At 41.1% G+C, this 19,132-nt stretch overlaps 1 long non-coding RNA gene across 2 annotated transcripts in view; it reads right to left on the minus strand.

The window, feature by feature from the left end:
- LOC137635954 (uncharacterized) overlaps positions 1–9,848 on the minus strand; it is a 50,299-nt gene extending 40,451 nt beyond the window's left edge. For both annotated transcript variants that reach the window (XR_011042869.1, XR_011042870.1), the window contains exon 1: positions 9,684–9,848. This is a non-coding gene — a long non-coding RNA (uncharacterized lncRNA). The remainder of the gene's footprint in view (positions 1–9,683) is intronic.
- Positions 9,849–19,132: the final 9,284 nt, after the last annotated feature.

A 19,132-nucleotide genomic window follows, 5' to 3' on the forward strand; every position in this document is an offset into this window, starting at 1 on the left:
AAAACATTTACATTGATAAAAATGTACATAGTCATAAAGGCGTGCTCTTGAATCTGAAAGGGAAGAATCAAGTATTAGTAGGCACTCGTTCTACGGAACGTTAGTCTTTATGTAACACACGTCATGCACGTGGCATGTAGCACTCATGTGGTAATCTACTATGACATTTCACCTGAGGTAAGAACAGTTAAAGAAAACACAAGGTGGTTTCTGCTTCACTACGTATCACTTGAGGGTCAACATAGGCACCCGACGAGTTAGAGTCCCTAATAACTCACTGTTCTAAGCAGAGTTCAGAGCAGGTTTCATAACACTACCTGCGGCTACCACAAAATGTTTCACTTCGTGCACTTGTTTCGCATAATGTTTAAAGAAAACACGCGAGGATTTCCAGCCTGTATAGTTCTTGAGGCTTTCGAAATCCATACTCTGAAAGAAATTCAGAGACGAAGCGACTTTCCTAGGATCATGACCAGCGGGTGTACTGTCTGGATCCGCTCTGCGAATGAAGTAGGTGATTTTTTGCTCTCAATTGTTTCAGTGACAGGTCGCTGCCCGATGTTTCTCCTTTGAAGAGTTGGCCTCCACCAAAGTTTGAAGTTCTATGAAGATAGACCTTAAGTCTCTCTACTGGACATAGAGAGGCATCTTCCTTCAAGGGGCATATCCTCCACGGGCCCCATCGTTTGGTAGGTAATTCGTTCTTGCGAGAAACGTCGGATCAGGGAAGAGGGAGAGGTCTCCTGAATCGTTGAAAACGATATGTCCCTCTTCTCTAGATAGTGCCACTATTTCGCTGACTCGGGCTCCCGAAGCTAGAGCGAAGAGAAACATAACTTTCTGAGTCAGGTCCTTGAGAGGGCATGAATCATTGTCCAAGTTGGAGGCGAAGTGGAGAACTTTGTCTAGAGACCAAGTGATTGGTCTCGGAGGAGGTGCCTTTCGTAAACGGGCACATGCCTTCGGTAGTTTGTTGAAGATGTCGCTAGACAGATCTATTTGGAAGGCGTATGACAAAGGTCTAGTCAAGGCCGATTTGCAAGTAGAAATCGTGTTGGCTGCCAAGCCTTGTCCATGAAGGTGAATGAAGAAGGACATGCAAAATTTTATGGTGATTTTCGAGGGGTTCTTTGCCTTGACAAAGGAGACCCATTTCCTCCAAGACGATTCGTATTGCCTTCTCGTGGATTCGGTCTTGTATTCCTCGAGGAAGTCTAGACTCTTCTTCGAAATCCCAAACCTTTTCTTAGCGGCTAGGGTGAGAAAAACATGAGATGAGGGTCCTTGATTTTCGATGAAGAAGCGAAGACAGTCGACTTCTGTATTTGCTGGGAGAGAACTGGGTCCGGGAGGGGGATCAGCGTTGGCTGCATCTCCAGGATCAAGGGGTACCAGTTGCTGTGGGGCCACTTGGGAGCCACTAGAGCTGTTGTCCCTTTGAAGGTTCTCAATTTGGAGAGGACTTTCAGCAGAAGATTGGTGGGAGGGAACAGGTAAATATTGGCCCACCTGTTCCAATCCAAGGACATGGCGTCCACCGCTTCCGCTTCGGGGTCCTCGTACGGGGCTACATATCGAGGAAGTTGATGGTTGTCGCTCGTTGCGAAGAGGTCGATCTGGAGTTCTGGGACTCTGTGAGAGATGAAGGAGAATGATCTTGCGTCTAGAGACCATTCCGACTCTATCGGGTTTGTCCGAGATAGAGCATCCGCTGTCACATTGCGGAATCCTGTAGGTGAACTGCAGACAGGTGCCCATTCTTCCTTTCTGCCAGACGGAAGATTGTCAGGAGCACCTGATTTATCTTGGGCGATCTTGAGCCCTGACGATTGAGACAACGCACTACCACCGAGCTGTCCAGGGTCAGGCGAATGTGTATCGACGGGGGCGGGGAGAGTTTCTTCAGCGTCAGAAGAACCGCCATGGCCTCCAAGATGTTGATGTGAAACGTCTTGAATAGGGGAGACCAAGTGCCTTGAGCCTGTTTTTGGTGGGAGTGACCTCCCCAACCCTCCAACGAAGCATCCGTATGGATGTTGAGAGATGGAGGTGGGTGTTGGAGAGGAAGGGACCTTTTTAGGGCCCTCGCTTCTGACCACGGCTTTAGAAGAAGTCGAAGTCTGCTTGGGAGCCGTCTCTTGAGGTCTCTTCGAGCGATGGATGCGGAACGTCTCCAGACTCCCGCTGCATCCTTTAGCTGTGCACGGAGCACTGGGTTTGTGATCGAGGCGAACTGTAGAGAGCCTAGAACTTGTTCCTGCTGGCGTCTCGAGATCCGTTTGGATTTTTACAGTCGCTTGACAGACCCTGCTATTTCCTTCCTTTTCTTGCTGGAATGGAAAGGCGGTGTGACTGAAGATTCCAGTGGATGCCTAACCATTGGAACTTCTGAGCTGGAGATAGACGAGACTTTTTCGCGTTTATCTGGAATCCCAGGTGTTCGAGAAACTGGGTAACTTTTCTGCAGGATTCTATACAATCCTCGGGCGAGGGCGCCCACACTAGCCAGTCGTCGAGGTAGGCCATCACCTGGACGTTTCGGATGCGGAGCTGTTGTACTACTGCGTCCGCTAGCTTTGTGAATATCCGAGGGGCCACGTTGAGTCCGAAGGGCATGGCCCGGAAGGCATAGCTTTTCCGTTGGAGTCGGAATCCTAGGTAGGAGGAAGCGTGATGGTTCATAGGTATGTGCCAGTATGCGTCCGCCAGGTCTATCGAGACCGTGAAAGACCCTCGAGGCAGGAGGGTTCTGATCTGTTGAAGAGTCAGCATCTTGAACTTGTTGTTCGATATGAATACATTGAGGGGGGGATAAGTCCAGAATGACTCTGAGTCTGTCTGAGTCTTTCTTGGGAACACAAAACCGTCTCCCTTGGAACCTTGTGGACTTCACCCTTCTTATCACCTTCTTGTTCAAGAGGTCTAGCACATATTCTTCCAGGAGGGGGGGTTGAACGTTGGAAGGATTGCCGGAAGGTTGGGGGTGGTTGCGCCCAGCTCCAGCCCAGACCTTTCTTGATGATGCTGTGTGCCCAGGAGTCGAAGGTCCAGCGATCCTGGGAGTGGCGGAGTCTTCCTCCCACCGGAAGCACTTCATTGCTTCTGGGGTCCCGAGGACTTGCTGCCTCGGCCGCTAGCTCCCTGTCCTCCTCTGCCTCTGGAGGGCCGGCGAGAGGAATCTCTGCCGGAACCCCTGCCTGAGCTTCTACCCTTGGGACGTGAGGTAGTGGAGTGCTGCTCGAAAGCGGGATTGAAGGCCGGTGATGAGGACAAAACCGGCTGTGGGACCAAATGAAAGGTCTGTGGCGGCTGAGCGGCCACTTGGGGAGTAGCGGGTGCCGGAAACTAACGTCTGTGCTGACGTTGCTGGGGTCTATGCTTCGACTGCTTCCTCTTAGGTTGAGGACCGTCATCCTGAGAGGGCTTTCTCTTCCTAGACATGCCCCATTTGTTGAGAAGGTTCCTGTTCTCAGATGCGGCCTTGTCTGTGATCTCTTTCACTAGATCAGACGGGAAGAGGTACTTGCCCCAGATGTTGGAGGTAATTAGTTTCCGGGGTTCGTGTCTGACAGTGGCACTGGAGAACACGAATTCTCTGCAGGCTCTACGAGCTCGTATGAAATGGTACAGATCCTTGACTAAGGTTGCCATATGAGATTTGGCAAGGACCATGTAATGGTCAGGGACTCTGGTGTCACCAGCCATTACGTCCATCTGGACCTGGAGAGTGAGAGATGCTGCCAGCCTCTCCTTCGTTTCCTGTTCCTTACGAAGGAGGTGTTCGTTTAGCTTGGGTCCGGATACGCCTCAAAGCGGGGGAAGAACTCCACTTCTTCCAGGGTTATGGAACCGATCTTATCGCTGACGAAGATCTTGTTATCAGCGATGCCCATATGCTCGGCGAACCGCCACGGATTGTCGCTCGAGCATGCGGGGAGGTCCTTGATGGAGATTTTGCGAGATTCCTCGGAACCTCCCATCGACCGAATGATCTTGTGAGTTTCTTGGAGCTTCTGCTCCATCACGGATTCAATGAGCCGAATCATATCCTGTGCCGTAGGTAGAGGAGTCGTGGTGGAGGACGTAGATGGGAGAGACACTTCCGACGGTGTAGGAGTAGGAGGGGGGATGGAGGGAGGGGCATCCTCCTTATCGGACTCGGTATATACTACCCGGTCCTCTTCTTCATCATCCTCCCCTTCACCCTGGGCCATAAGGGTTTTCTCGGTGTCCTCCGAGATCTCTGACATGTGTTCATCATGTTCTGAATCCAGGTGACAATCATTCATGGACTGAGCCATGACAGTATCAGGTTCCACTGTGATCTGGACGACGGGGATCTGTTCGACTGGGACCACTGAGTCTGGTGAGGCCTTTGGGAACAGCAAAGAACTCATTTCTTCTGTGGCTAGGTATGGTCCAATGGCGTTCTTTAGAAGGCCACGTACCCTCTTGCGTAGGTTGTCCCGAGCAGTGTCCCGAATCTCCGCTGAGGGAGGATCATAGAATGCTTTCTGTAGGCATTCTTGGCAGACCGAACAGGTGGTGGGGCCCCAGTACTTGAGATCCCCTCTCTTGTGAGCACAAGGGGCGTGTGTCCTACACGCCGTGTGTCCATAGAAGTGTGGCCGACGGACCGCGCAGAAGTCGTGGTCACACTTGACGTACTCCTCCTGTAAAGGAAAGAGACGATGAGTATTGTAGAGTCATAATATGGCTCGTATATAAGGTTAATTATTAACAAGTTAATATTAACATAAGTTAATTGTGATGCACAGAAGGGTGGGTGAAAGGAGACAGACGCATGCCTCGTGTAACCCGCCCGGCTGGTTGCCGTAGCATCAGACAGTCCCAGGTGGCCGTAGGCCTCCATGGAAGGTGTCTTGATAATGGGAATTCCATTTAGAATTACCATATTATAGACTAGGCTTGAAATCTTATCAAGAAAGTCTGGGGATCATGAGATCCTAGTAAGGTTCCGGCAACCAGACGTGCCAATTACACGTAGCGTGCTGGAAAGATGAAACACGCAAGAAGACAGAGTGAAAACTGAACAAAATGTACGATTCCGTACCAGTTTGTCTGCGTTAACAAGCCGTCTAGGTGCGGTTTTTAGGAGCTATCGCTAGTAAAGATAGCTGAGAGAAGGGGTGCAAGGCATCTTGCCGCCTCCGGACAGGTCCGGCATACCCCCGGCACGCCGGAAGCCGCTCGAGCAGAGTTTCTGGCATTCAAGAATGATCATTCTATGGTCAAAAGAAGCCAGGGTGGCGGCAGCCGGTAGCGGCGGCCGCCGGCAAGGAGCGGCGGTTCCGGCAGCCGGAGGCAGTCGGAGGGTGACAGGGGTAAGGATAAAGGAGCATAGCCGGGGCCGGGGGCCGGCTGCTAGTGCCGGCACCCCGGGAGGGGTCGGCAGTGTGCCGAGGCTATGAGGGAATGGAGAGACCACGGCGGTAAGCCGGCGGCCGGCGGCGATCCCCCGGCACTCGGGGGAAGGCGGCAAGGATAAGGAAGTCACCCGTAGCGGCGGTAATGCCGGGATAGAGGCGGCAGGGGACAAGCACCAAAGATGGAGGTGGGATGGCAAGGCTGTACTAGCCTAGACAAGACACCTCTGGAAAAGGTACCACCATGATAGAGGTGAATCTATCATCCTAAGCAGGGGCCGTAATGACCGGGGGCTAAGGCAGTCCAAGAGAGGACAGGGTGTACCCAAAGAAGGGGTGGAGACTCTTCATGTCGACCAAATGATAACTGACTCCATAGCACTATGGAGGGTCTATGTATCAGAGCGGACAACACTGGGAGCACCACGGGGTCCAGCACTCCAGCCTAGGGTGGAGTGTAGGACAGGGGACATATGAAGCCTAACCTACTGGTAGGTTAGGCTAGGCAAGAGATAGGTTGGGGGGGGGGGAAAAGGGTCTTCTTATAAGAAAGGATGGGTTATGCACCAGAGCGGCCACCTAGGAAGGGAGATGCACACCCTAACCTATAGTAGGTGGACCAACTGAAAAACGGTGCACGCGTATATTTCAGCAAGGTACATAAACCAGCCCTTTCAACCTAACCTGGATTAGGGTTGTTAGACCCTAATCAAGGAAGGGAGAAGACGTATCGCAAGGAAAAGGTCAAGGACCGATTCAGCTTAAAGGAGGGGATCCTACCTTTAAGGTCCGCAACACTAAGGGGGGGTCATTCCCTTAGGTGGGGAGGCGATACAGTACTCTGAGGAGTCTTGTCCTATCACATGTAATAGGATACAAGATTACCAGAGGGAAGCCCTAGGGCTAGGGATGAAGAGAGCATATAGGGGTCCTATCATAAGGTTAGGTTAGCAAGGCACTCAAGATAACCTTCCCCCTATATGGTCCCTGAAGGCGAAAAACACTTGCATCACTGTCAATGGTATTGTAAAATAATGCCAATATCTTCATAACTAACACTAGGATCACTGAAATATCATGCATTAACACTGGAATAGGCTCAATGGCCTAGGGGCTAATCAAAGCCTACAGGTATGGGGTCAGCGAAGACCCTAACAAATGCGTCAAAAACACGATATAAAGTTCCTAGCTATGAAGACTAAATAACTAATAGCGCTGATTAGTAATTTATATACCGGTAAGGCTGTTGCGGCTAACTAAATAAGGCATGCAAGCAACAGCAGCGTCATAAAATGGCGCTGACCGGTCTGGCAAAGCTCTGTCACAATTATGCAAATATCTCGAAAAGTAAGATTTACTTTAAGGCCAGAGCTTATTTAAACAATACCTAAACCTTTATACTCAACTTTCCAGAAGAAGGTGAAGCTGAAGGTTGAGATATAGCGAGGATGCAAGTAGATAAAGTCGCACAAAGGGAAAAATACGTCCAAGCGAGCGAGCTACTAGCAAAGGAATGAGGATGGACGTGACGTCATCGAAAGCAATGGCGTCCGTCTGTTTACATCGCGAGTACCGATATCGCCACATCTAGATTGGCTGCGGCTCAGCTCCCAGCCACTCCCTGTCCGCCATATTGAAGCGTTAACTCTATATGGGGTGTAGATAGCTATGTGGCACGTCTATACATGCGTGTCCCCTGTTGTTACACGATGTCTTAAGGGGAAACCTTTAGGATACTCGCTCCAGAAGTTAGAATTCTGTGATAACCTGTGGTTTAATTCTCTGGGAAAATCCTAGTAGTGATTACCCAAGGAAGCTACCAAAAAGGAACATTCCATCAGGACGCCATGGCTTGAGCCCAAAAAACTGACCCTTTATTTTGTTCGTAGTAGTATCTTATGACAGGAGCACTACCTATCTCTTATCCTGAACTACCGAGTGAAAGGAGGCTCCTATGGCCTGTGCCATGACACCAAGAGGAAAATGGGAATTTAGTACTAAAATCTGTAACTTTGTTAATAGAGGTTTCCGCCAGTGGTATATGGGGTTCAAAATAGTGTATATTTAAAGATATATTCAATTATGCGAGTTCCAAAGTCCCAACTAATATCGCACTGTTCTATAATAAAACCAACTTTGGGCGACTTTTGAAGTTACAACATTTTATCAGTATAAATGTCCTAACAGACTGCCTTAACCTTCCCTACTCTAACTACATATATAAAATAAATTAATTTGTGCCCAACCTACATCATCTCCTACGCCTATTGGCACAAAGCGCTTCAATTACATCTCACCAGCCATCTCTTGAGCTTTTAAATTAATACTTCTCAAACGTCCACTCCTACTTCACGCTTCATAGTCCTCAGCCATGTAGGCCTGAGTCTTCCAACTCTAGCCCAAACTTAATTTCTATTGCACACAGTTATAACCAAGAGCATATCTAATTCTTTCTGTTAAGAACCTATAGTCAATTTCTTTTAGCGATGCAGATTTGCACCGACTCGCAGCGGTGCCTTTTTAGCTCTGAAAAGTTTCCTGATCGCTGATTGGTTGGACGAGATAATTCTAACCAATCGGCAATCAGGAAACTTTTCCGAGCTAAAAGGGCACCGCTGCGAGTCGGTGCAAATCTGCCTCGATAAAAGAAATGGACAATAGGTACATATACATGCTAATTACAGTTATATACGGTAATCAGACTGTAAAAACAAGAATACACTAAATCAAATTACTCTTAATTGAGCTAATGTGATTATTACAGTATTTTATTTAACAACAACTTTTGGCAACAAAGCAGTTTAACTGGAGATCGATGTCACTATAAAAACGAATAAAATCATGAAATAAAAGTAACCATCAATTTTACACTAAGAGATGAAACCTTCAAAAGGTCAGTTTCTTAAGTTAACAGATTACTTAAGCTTCATGATATACTACCAAAAATTAATGGCAAAACAAAACTGCAGGTCAATATCCTAAATGTTAAGGCTATATTAAAGATCATATATTGCTAGATTCTATATTTCTATGGTATAAAAGTGTCTATCTTGGTTTTAGAGTTTAAATACTAAGTTTAACATGTGTAAATCTTTCCCTTTTAGATTCCTGTACTGCTAAATTACATATTGTAAAGTTTCCGTCTTGTTTAGTGTTTAAATCCAACCAGCGTTGCCAAATAGGTTTGTGTAAAAATCCCCAAAACTCATGATACAAAATCCCCAAAATAACCCAAAAATCCCCAATTCCACAAATATATTTTCTTCTGATCATGTAGGCTTTGCTCATATAGAAATTACTCACCATACTTCATATGGAGTGCAAGTAAACTAATTGCAACAATATAAAGATTTACTAATTTTTGTTTCTTCAAAGAAATTTGTACAGAACATCCCCATCAGACACCCCAAATCCCCAAATCTGGGGATAAATTCCCATATCTGGCAACACTGAATCCAACCCTCCACTGAAGTCGAGTAAACTACTACTTGGGCGGGTCCATATCAATCATCTAACGAAACATCAAGGGGTTTAATTACTTAGTTTAACATGCGTTAACTTTATTTTACTTCTAGATTACTTGGACCCAGTGTTGCCAGATGGGTTAGTCTAAAAATCCCTAAAACTCCCCAAAAATCCCCATTTCCAGAATTATATTATCTTCAAATATAGAAATTACTCGCTTTACTTAATGTAATTGTAAGTAAACTAATGGCAACAATATAAAGGTTTACTCATCTCTGTTTCTTCTTCATAGAAATATGTACAGAATATCGTCACGTCATCCAAAATCTCCAAATCTAAAGATAAATTCCCAAAATGTAGGGGTAAATCCCCAAATCTAGGGATAAATGACAGTTCTTGTCATATCAAAGGACTCCCTGTATTAAGAAAAAAAAAAAAAGTCTCCAACTAATTTAAAGCCTTAATATCAGTATTTCTGGAGCAAGGTGCGAATTTATATATAAAAAAGGATTTATGACACCTATTTTAAACTTTGTTAACCCACGTGCACTAAAAATTCTGGGCTGTATTGCGTAGACAGGCCTGTAATTTTGCATGTTAGCATTGCCTTTTCTTGTTCGGATTTTAAAGTTTCATATTGGGTGTCCGTAGGAGACCAAGTTCTTTCTTCACAAAGAAAACGTAGGTTATATGGAAACTTTGCTTCCTAGTTTAGTGGCCTATGGATTTCACACAGAATTATCTCCGTGCATCTAATAATTCAATACCTTAAATACTAATTTATCAACACCATTTTACTTCCCTCTTATTCCAAAAATAAATATTTCTTACCTCACATGTGTAAGTCCATATAATCCTTCTACACAATTCAAATTTTAAGAATAACTTCTTGGCGATGGAGTTGCCTTCTTTCAAATACTACCTGCCATTTGTCACAGAAACGTCAACACGTCAATCAAGGATTCTTTAGGACCCTTACGTCCATCGTCCATGGATGCCACCTGGCGGTCTGTAGGAAAAACTAAGCGATTTCTCTTTATGCCATTTTGCGTTATAACCATAACTGTTTTTGTTTATAACAGAGATAATAAATATAAACGAATATAACCATACACACAAATTCATTTAGTCTGTGCATAGGCTAATTGTATATCTTAACTTCACACAAAATACATGAAGCATAATTTTTGTTTCCCACTTTAGTCTTTTATTAAATTGCAAATTTTAAAGTATCTATTACTTGATACAAAGCAATATTATTATTATTATTATTATTATTATTATTATTATTATTAGCCAAGTTATAACTCCAGTTGAAAAAGCAAGATGCTACAAGGTTTAAACCTATCTGGGATGTTGTCTTTTGAAATTGCAGCCAACTACTAACCAAAGAGTGAAGAGCATGTCAAGAAACCTGCTCTGTAAAATTACTCGGGAAATTCAACAGAAAAATATTGAGTTTTTTACTGGTTCAAGATGCTATGCAACAGAAACAGGTCGTAAATCTATAAAACTTCAATATCTAGTCAAATACATGGACCATATATTTTCCCTACTGATTATCTTGTTTAATTGATTTCTAACCATGATATTTTGGGCAAATCCTGTTTCAAAGAGGGGTCCCAAATGGGAAATTGGGGGTTCAGAATGGGTATACGTAAAAAAATGAGTAACTCAGCAGTAGCAATGGTCAAAAATGCATAAATCCGTCAATAACCAGTTGAAAAATATTTGGCTTGTGTAATTAGTGTGGAAACAATTACTAATTTATATCACGTCCCTTAAAAGGTCTTTGCTCAGCCGTGGCTTGTTTTGCTTGCAAATAAAAATCTTCTCTTTGTTCCTCTGTTCTGGCAAGCTCTAGTCTAGGGTATATGGATATGCTACATACTCCAACCATGCGGGTCATTATTTCGGTGATACTGTCCCTTACAGATGAGCAACAATAGCTAGGGCACCAGCCACCTGTTGAGATACTATCACTAGAGTTATGGGGCCCTTTGACTGGCTAGACAGTACTACATTGGATCATTTTCTCTGGTTACGATTCATTTTCCCTTTGCCTACACACATCGAATAGTCTGGCCTATTCTTTATATATTCTCCTCTGTCCTCATACGCCTGCCAACACAGATTACCAAACAATTCTTTTTCACTCAAGGGGTTACTGCACTGTAATTATTCAGTGGCCACTTTATTCTTGTTAAAGGGAGAAGATGCTCTTTAGCTATGGTAAGCGGCTCTTCAAGGACACTACAAAACCAATCCATTCTTCTCTAGTCTTGGGTAGTGCCATAGCCTCTGTACCATGGCATTCCACTGTCTTGGGTTAGAGTTCTCTTGCTTGAGGGTATACTCGGTGACACTATTCTATCTTATTTCTCTTCCTCTTGTTTTGTTAAAGATTTTATAGGAGATATTCATTTCAATACTGTATTACTGTTCTTGAAATATCTAATTTTTCCTTGTTTCCTTTCCTCACTGGGGTACTTTCCCTGTTGGACAAACTACTCTACCTTATTTCTTTTCCTCTTGTTTTTTTCTTACACTTTTGTAGTTTATATATAAAATATATTCCAAGTTATTGTTCTTGAAATATTTCAATTGTTCATTACTTTTCTTGTAGTTACTTATTTCCTTACCTCATAGCTATTTTTCACGGTTGGGGCCCTTCGGCTTATAGCATACAGTTTTTCCAAATAGGGTTGTAGTTTGGCTAGTAACAATACTAATAATTTTAAGATGAACCAAAAGTGATTCAAAGCGTGAACATCAGGATTACGGTCATCTGAGTAAAACTTTACCCAACACAACTATAAGCCTTACACTCCCCCCAACATAATTATAAGCCTTTGAGTTAGATAAGGCTAGGGCTAAGATGAAAATATTTGGCAAGTTTTCATGAAAGGATACTAGCTCTCATTACCAAATTTGTTTCTTAAATTACGAGGCATTCTATGACCCTATCTTTCAATATTTTCTTGCCTGCAATACTATGTCTCACAACCTTATTATAGACCAAAAATTTTATAATGTGAATTAAAACTAAAATAGAGAACTCAACATTACCAGCTTTGAAAGTTTTGAATAGTGTCACCCTCTCAGAGGAGCAGGAGTCCAGTGTCATGGCAGAAAGGGAGATAAAGAATGCCAAAGTTCCTCCATCAACCGGGGTCAAAAAGTGCACAGGGCCCTAAACTCCAGGCCCCTGGGTGTTGGAATAGCAGACCACCCTATCTACGATCCCTGGGGACTGCAGCGTAGACATGACACGAGATCACTGTCCCAGCCCCATGCATTGGCCCTAGGGGCCCGAGGTTCAGTGCTATGATAAGGGATCACTGTTCCTGCCTGGATATTGTGGTAGCCGGGACCAAATCGACCATGACCTCTGTGGCCACAACACGAGACCAACACTAGTCAACCTGTCATCTAATAATCAGAAGGAAGAAGCAAAGTTCTCTACCTCCTGTCAAAGCATAATGCTGACACAAGATAGGAGGCCACAACCTACACTTGGCAAATATGGATAATTGTGAGCAATTATGCCTATAACAAGAACACAGTGTGTAGAGATCTACAGCTGATTTAACAGAAACCAGATGTAAAGTCCATTCTCCCATGTATGAGTGCCTTGCTTTAAATCATAATGATCAAGTCAGTATTCACTTCGTGAAAGAAAAAGTAAATGAAAAGTTAGATTAAGGACACATCAGTACATCTGTACTCGATGTGAAGTGACTTTGACAGGTAAAGGGGCGGAGCTCCTCGCCTGTTATTTAACTGCTTGTTAAAATGACTCGACATCAGTCCAGTTTGTGCTGAAAACACAATCCCTGATTAAAGGACGATGGTTGTATTTTACGTAGGAATAAAGGCCATTTAGAGACGGGGATCGGCTAGAGGAAAACTTCACATTAAAAGTAAAAGTTGAGACGTTGAACAGCGAGGTGGAAGTAGAAATGGAGTCATAGCAAAAGCGCCAAGATGTCACTGCCGCTAGTGGTTGAAGGAACACTGTAAAGACACTAAGTAATGTCTATAACGCATCACATGAGGTGCACTCACAGCATTACTCTCCTTCAGGGTGTAAGCTTAAGGGAATATATTAGATGAATCCAAAGGTGTATTAGATCTACACTTCTGTAACATTCAGTCTTGCAAGACTTAATAGTATGTATATGATTTGGCCTTCTTAGGGCAATTAGAGTTCACTTCATAATGTTTGAACTTGTATATCAAAGCTATAAAAGCCACAAGAAATTGTATCTTAGCTCAAGTAAACCTCAAACCAATGGTAAATAGTGTAGTGTTGATACAATTACTGTAGATTTTTAAATCAGCCAATGTAGCTCAATCAGTACGAGGGTAATTCTAACCAAAGGTGCAACAGCCTTTTATTAAATGGATTTGGATTATACATCCATGGCAATGAGACCTGTAGGGCTATATAGCCCAAAGTTAGGACCTGTGAGGCAATTCAGCACACGAGCATTTATGGTAAAACCATAAACCGTACACAGGTAAAAGATATCGGACAAGTAAGAAAATTAATGGGAAATGAGGAAGGATATAAAGCAAGCACAGTTAGGGGCAAAAGGAAAGCTGCGGAGACCCTAGATAATGCCTTCAATGGACTGTGTGAGGTACATTGACGGTGTTTTCCCTACTCTGCGAACACCCTTTACTAATCTTGCTTCTCTCCTTACAGTGTTATATTTTATGACGTTCCAAGTTGTGTGTTATGTAAACTATAATATATTTACAATACAGTGGTTCATTTTAGTAAAGGAATAGTTAATAAGTTTCTTAACTGAACATTCTAGTTCTTTTAACAAATGCAATATTTCTGACACAATACAGTGATTCTTATTACATTACTTATTTAGGCACTAACACTACAAAGGTACAAGTATATGCAAAGTGAGGTTAATGGATAAAATATAATATACCGGTACTTTAATATAGATTTCTCTATATTACCAGAGCTGAACTTGGCATCTAAACAGAGTAATGAATTAAAATAAAGTAAAAGTAGGAAACAATTATTAGACCTTTTTTTTATAAATATATTCATAGACTGGGTTAAGTCTGTTATGGGTGCAGATATCTATGGTTATCTACGGATACGTCCCTGATTATACACGATATCTTAAGATAATCGTTCCGGGGGTTAGAACCCTGTGATACCTGACAGTAATTCTCTTGTAATATCACTCGCAGAAATATTATACAGTAGGAAGCTACCGGAGGGACCTTCCATCAGGACGACATGGTTAACTCACCCAAAAATATATTTTTCTTACGTCAAAATCAGTTTTCTTTTTTGCACAAGAATTCCTGTACAACTGTTAATTTACTTACAGCACTTTATCAATATCAATATAAGGGTTTTAATGAAACATATAGTTAAGAGATTTTATTAAATTATTGAAAAAGTACATAATTGCATGTGCAACATCGAGTGAAAGAAATAATGCTAGAACTCATTGTGAATAAGCAAGTACAGTTTAAACCTTGAAGATTTAGTATTCAAGGATTGTTCCATCAAGAATTTTTCTTAACAACCAAATTAAGAGAATTTATTCTTTACCTCTTATGACAATCTTCTTATGTATAATGTCAGTGATGGCACTATACTTTGTATAAATAATTTCTGAAAATTTTTTACCATAATCATATGTCAGCTTTGAATTCTTATATTGGTGCAGGTATACAGTATATAAATCAATATCGTATACTGTAAGATATAAAGTAAATTTTGAAGCCAGGCTTTTTAACGGTTATCTTTATACATGTAATGAGATAACCCCACATTTTTTATGCTTAAAGATGTAACATATTTGTCTGTCTTAGTAGGACAGCAGGCTACAGGAGGTCCTCGGGTTACGACAGGGATCCATTCCTACCCCGCATTCCATCGGAGGTCTATTTTCACGGTAAATCAGATTTACATATATAACATACTGTACGTACGTACATATATACAAATATATCGTATATGTATAATACATATACTTAAAAAGAGAAAACAATCCCTTACCATTCATAAATTACTGTACCCTATAGTAGTGTATCTACACTTATACAGTACTAGTAGACAATACAGTAATAAATACAGTATAAAAATTCCTTACCTTTATTCCTGTGGTTGGCCCACACTACTGCCATCAGAAGTCACCATTACGCTTTCCACACATGATGCACAGAAAAAAAAAAGGCACAAAAATATCTAAATATAAAGCAGCACTGAAATTCTTATCATAAATAAAGATGGTAAACTAATGCTAAAGTGATCCGTAACGCATTAGTCTGTGGCGTTAGTTGCTTTCCAAGTCATCAAATAATTCGTCGAATCATTGAACCACGTCGCAGCTCAAAACTGGGTTACAAGTTTTTAAAGTTCCTTATGGGAGCTCATTCGTAACAGTAAATCATTGTAACTACAGTCAATTCTTATTAGCGAGGCAGATTTGCACCGACTCGCAGGGGTGCCCTTCTAGCTCGGCAAAGTTTCCTGATCGCTGATTGGTTGGAAAAGATGACTCTAACCAATCAGCGATCAGGAAACTTTTCCGAGGTAAAAGGGGACCCTGCGAGTCGGTGCAAATCTGCCTCACTAAAAAAGAATTCGACTATAGAGACCGTCATAACACGAGGACCTCCTGTAGTTGGTATCCAATATTTCGATTTGCCAGATTGCTTATCCAAATGAAACTTTAACCATACACAAAATTCACATCTGATAACCTTCCAATTGTTATCTGAAGACAGAAACCTGCACCCTTATATCACATTTAATTTTTCTAAGGCTAAAGACATTCTTTATCAAAAGATGTTATACTGTACACACTATTTTACTAATCATGCATTGCAGGGTATGGTTTAAATTTGTACCGTTTGAGCTATGAAAATGCAGTAGGCTACAGCAGACACTCCTTGATTTAAACATTTATACAAAACAAATTAGTTTTTTATTTCTTTTTACTCAATATATAACTTAGGGTACAATTATCAAATTTAGAAAATAGTTGATTTGATCTAAACATTTATAAAACACAAATTAGTTTTCTCTTTCATTTTACTCAATATATACCTTATGGTACAATCATCAAATGTAGAAAATAGTTCATTTTGTTTTGCCAAAGGGGCAAGAATGACGCCTCATATATTTATATAAAATGATGGACTGCATTAAACATGAGAAATTAAAATAAACTCAGATTCATTTGCTCCCATTACACTAGATGGCTATTGAATATTTGGCAGAAGTTACAAACATACACAAATGATTTGTTTTCATTAATTTCTTCACATTTATTATCTAATTTTGTTTTCCTAAAGTTGAAAATAGTTTTAGAGTAAATCATCATGATTGAACAGTATATGCTTTGAGTTAACACACCTGATTACTAATGACAAAGTAGAGTGCTTTTGTTCTGGTTAGGGTCAGAAGTCTTTTATGGCTTTTGGTAAATTCTTTTACAAGATTTTAATTCATAACAGGTTATATGGAGAATAATAGTGGTTACCAATTTAAGAACCACATTCTTGAGGGAGGGAAAGAACCAGCAATATTGCAACTAATTTTTTTTATTCTTTTTAACTGTATTAGTTTTCACCTATTGGATGTGACAAGAAGAGATAACATACGGAATGAAGTAATTAGGGGTACCACAGGAGTTAGAAAACTATCAGATAAGATCCAAGAAAGTAGATTGAGGTGGTATGGTCATATCATGAGAAGAGATGAACAGTATATTGGGAGGAGGGTGATGGAAATGGAGGTACAGGGAACGAAAAGGAGAGGGAGACCAAAGCGAAGGTGGTTGAACTGTATCAAGGATGACCTTCGATCAAAGGGATTAACCGGTGACGAGGTGTGGGACAGAGGTAGATGGAAAAAGTTGGTCAGAAACATCGACCCCACATAGGAGTGGGAAAAGATGCAGACAAAGAAGAAAGAAGAAGTTTTCACCTATTTCTAGTAGCCCAACTAAGGTAAACTTTTGTTGTATTATTATTCATTTTAAAGAACAAATTAAACCATAAAACTATTACTTGCAGTTTTTTAAGGGTTGTTGATTACTATGACTAGACAGACCATACTTTCTCTCTTGTATTTGGATTTGATAATGAATAACCACATAAAATTCCAAATGTAGAACAAATTGTAGACAATTTACTTGGACTGGAGACAATGGTGCTAAATATTTTCATGATTTTAATACTCAAATTTACCTTTTCTTCATATATCATGTAAAAGAAAAAAAGAAATCTTTTGGGCTATCATACCGCATGCAACAAAATGCTTTGATATTTCTTTTACTCTAAAAACCATTATAGATAAAAAATAAATTCATGTACAGTAATGTATTCCAGTAACATAATCAATTTCATCCTAATGTCCTATACTAAATTTTTTTTAATGAGACGCATTTGCACTGACTCGCAGCGGTGCCCTCTTAGCTCGGAAAAGTTTCCTGCTATCTGATTGGTTAGAATTATCTCGTCCAACCAATCAGCGATCAGGAAACGTTTCCGAGCTAAAAGGGCACCCCTGCGAGTCTGTGTAAATCTGCCTCACTAAAAAGAATTGACTATAGATACTTTGTTTAGATCATCATATGTAATTCTAATATAATTTATTGAAAAGGAACTATAAAAATTTATGAAATTTTAAAGAACTTTTCAGAAAATCAGTTAGAAGTTAGGCAAAATTATTTAAAATCATAAAAACCAAAAACTTCCTAACGTACACTTACATAGTGCAGTCATCTGTTCTTTCACAGCACACTTAGAATCACTGTTCTTTAAAGCTGAACAAAACCCCTTTTGTACCTGTTGCCAGATAGGTATATTTTGCAATGTATATAACAGGGTGGGCTGTGGCACCCTAGCAGTACCAGCTGAACTTGGTTGAGTCCCTTGTTAGGCTGGGAGGAACGTAGAGAGTAGAGGTCCCCTTTTTTGTTTTGTTTCATTTGTTGATGTCGGCTACCCCCCAAAATTGGGGGAAGTGCCTTGGTATATGTATGTATGTGATATAACAGTAATACCTCAGGATACGAAATTACTTCATTCTGGAGTGGCTTTCGTAACATGATTTTTTTTTGTAGGATGGAATAGAATGAAAGACCCAAATTCATTTGAATCCTTCAATATACGTAACCTAACCGTGGGAATTTTATTTCGTATCCTGAGTAGGTGGACTGACCTACAAATAATGGGACTAATGATTTTTTCCAAAGAGCTTGATTGTCAGCATAGACTTTTGACAACATTAAGTGATATCTGATTAAACAATAGTAAAGTAATGTAATATTGTCCTAACAAGTACAGTACTGTTGCACAGAATATTTATGTATGTAATGATATAGAACATTCATGGGACTTTTACAACAAAATTTGAATAGGATAATTAACATAATTCATTATAATGTAGAGTCGTAAAACATTTTACACTCATGATTGCCTAAAACTACAGTTTCAAATTCAATTCTGGAACGCTGCTTATGAACAAATTTATTACAGTATTCAACTAGAGAGGAACTCTAGAGCACAGACCTCAGCCATGGCAGCTTATTTCTCAACCTTTTGCTCGACCGTGACCTTGACCTTCCAAAATTTTATCATTTCCAGTTTCTTGCCTAACAGTTAATCCCTGCAAGTTTCATTACGATTAAAATTGTGGCCAGGAGGCTGTTCACAAACACACACACAAACGGGGTAAAACATAACCAACCGCCTTCCAACTTCATTGGCGGAGGTGAATATTTCAGTAACTTGAAAAACTGCATTCAAAAGTTAAGAAAACCTTACCTTGCATTGCCTTACAACATTATTTTAGAAAGTGTTACAGTAGGATTTGCCTTTCACAAAGAATCTAGCCACATAAGAAGATAGGAAAAATACATGAGGTAAAATTTAAAAACATTCAGCAAGCATAAGACAAAACAATCTCTATACATTCTAGTGATTCTACTATAGACAGCATATTACTGCAGAATAAAATGCTAACTAGTATTGTGCAAATATATTGTGAGAAATGACTGATTAATAATTTAGCTAAAAAGTCTTCCATTACATATTTAACTACAGTACAATTTTTTACAAATTACACATTTAAGAGATTACCTAGACCTACATGCAGTTTGACTGCAGACAGTGTAGCATTCTTCTCTTATGATGGTCCCTATCAATAAGGTTTCCAACTGAATTAAGTTGCACTAAGGAACAACTACAAATATGATCTAAGGCAGTGGTTCCCAACCTGGGGG

The sequence above is a fragment of the Palaemon carinicauda genome, unplaced genomic scaffold (genome assembly GCF_036898095.1).
Source record: "Palaemon carinicauda isolate YSFRI2023 unplaced genomic scaffold, ASM3689809v2 scaffold201, whole genome shotgun sequence".
NCBI classification, from domain to species: Eukaryota; Metazoa; Arthropoda; class Malacostraca; order Decapoda; family Palaemonidae; genus Palaemon; species Palaemon carinicauda.